General features: G+C 40.2%; 1 non-coding gene across 1 annotated transcript; it reads right to left on the minus strand.

Moving 5' to 3' along the window:
- Positions 1 to 471: 471 nt before the first annotated feature.
- Positions 472 to 578, minus strand: LOC119359891. The gene has a single exon (XR_005172722.1). It is a non-coding gene; the product is annotated as a small nucleolar RNA R71 (small nucleolar RNA).
- Between the last annotated feature and the right edge of the window lie 711 nt (positions 579 to 1,289).

A 1,289-nucleotide genomic window follows, 5' to 3' on the forward strand; every position in this document is an offset into this window, starting at 1 on the left:
TCCAGAAATTGAAAGGACTTTATTGAGGAGAATAAGACAGAATCAAACGCGGTTTCAAGTTGCCGAAACTTTGCAAGATCAAGAAGAAGAAAAGATGACTGATCAAGTACCTTTACTCAGGGACTTGTGGATCCCAAGGGATCATGGGATACCAGGAGAAATGGTTCAACCAATTATTCAGGCGAACAATTTGAATTGAAGCCTGCTCTGATTAACAAGGTACAACAATCCAGATTTGGTGGAACAGCTTTAGAAGACCCACATGAGCATATAAGGACTTTCTTGGAGTATTGTAACACCCTCAAGCAAAATGGAGTTTCATCGAGTGCTATCAGATTATCACTATTCCCATTTTCCTTCAGAGATGGAGCAAGGGTATGGCTTCACTCATTGCCTAAACATCTGAAAGATACTTGGGAGACCTTATTGCAGGCATTTCTTGAGAGATACTTTCCACCCACAAAAGCTGCCGAATACAGGGACAAGTTAACAAGGTTTACTCAATATGATGGAGAAAGTTTGTATGACGCATGGCAAAGATTCAACTCTTTAATCAGAATGTGTCCTCATCATGGTTTAGAAAGATGGCTGGTGTTACAAACCTTTTACAAAGGAATGTCCACTCAGACCAGAGCTTTTGTCGATTCTGCTACTGGAGGAGGAATCATGAATAAAACCCTTGATGAAGCATTTGCATTGATTGAAAGTATGGTGTCTCATCATTTCCAATGGTCAAGTGAAAGAGCAATAGCACCACCACATCCTGGTGTGTATAATGTGTCTGCAAATGATAGCATGGGCAGATTGACATTTTGAACAAGAAGATGGACAGTATCATGTCAAATTGCATCGGTACATCTGTAGCTTCAGTAAGTGTGCCTCAAATGTGTGATGTATGTGGCCAAGCAGGTCATCCTTCAATAGAATGTACCTTCTATTCAGCAATTGGATCATCGGTTTCAGAAGTAAGTTATGCCCAAGGTCAAGGTCCATTCTCAAACAGCTACAATCCTTCTTGGAGGAACCATCCAAACTTGTCGTACAAGAACAATCAATCATATGCAAGTGGATCGACAATACAAGGAAATCGGCTACCAAATCATCCAAGTCAATTTAAAGTGCCGAGGCAGAATGAACAACAAAATGTTCAGCCAAATGGAATGGAGGAAATCATGAAGATGCAGTTGGAATTAATGAACAAGATGACAAATGAAGTTAATGGCTTAAAGGATTCTGTTAAGATGCTTGTGAGCAAAATGGATAGTATGGTGGGAGAAAATGAAGCAAGG

The sequence above is a fragment of the Triticum dicoccoides genome, chromosome 2A, assembly GCF_002162155.2.
Source record: "Triticum dicoccoides isolate Atlit2015 ecotype Zavitan chromosome 2A, WEW_v2.0, whole genome shotgun sequence".
NCBI lineage: Eukaryota > Viridiplantae > Streptophyta > Magnoliopsida > Poales > Poaceae > Triticum > Triticum dicoccoides.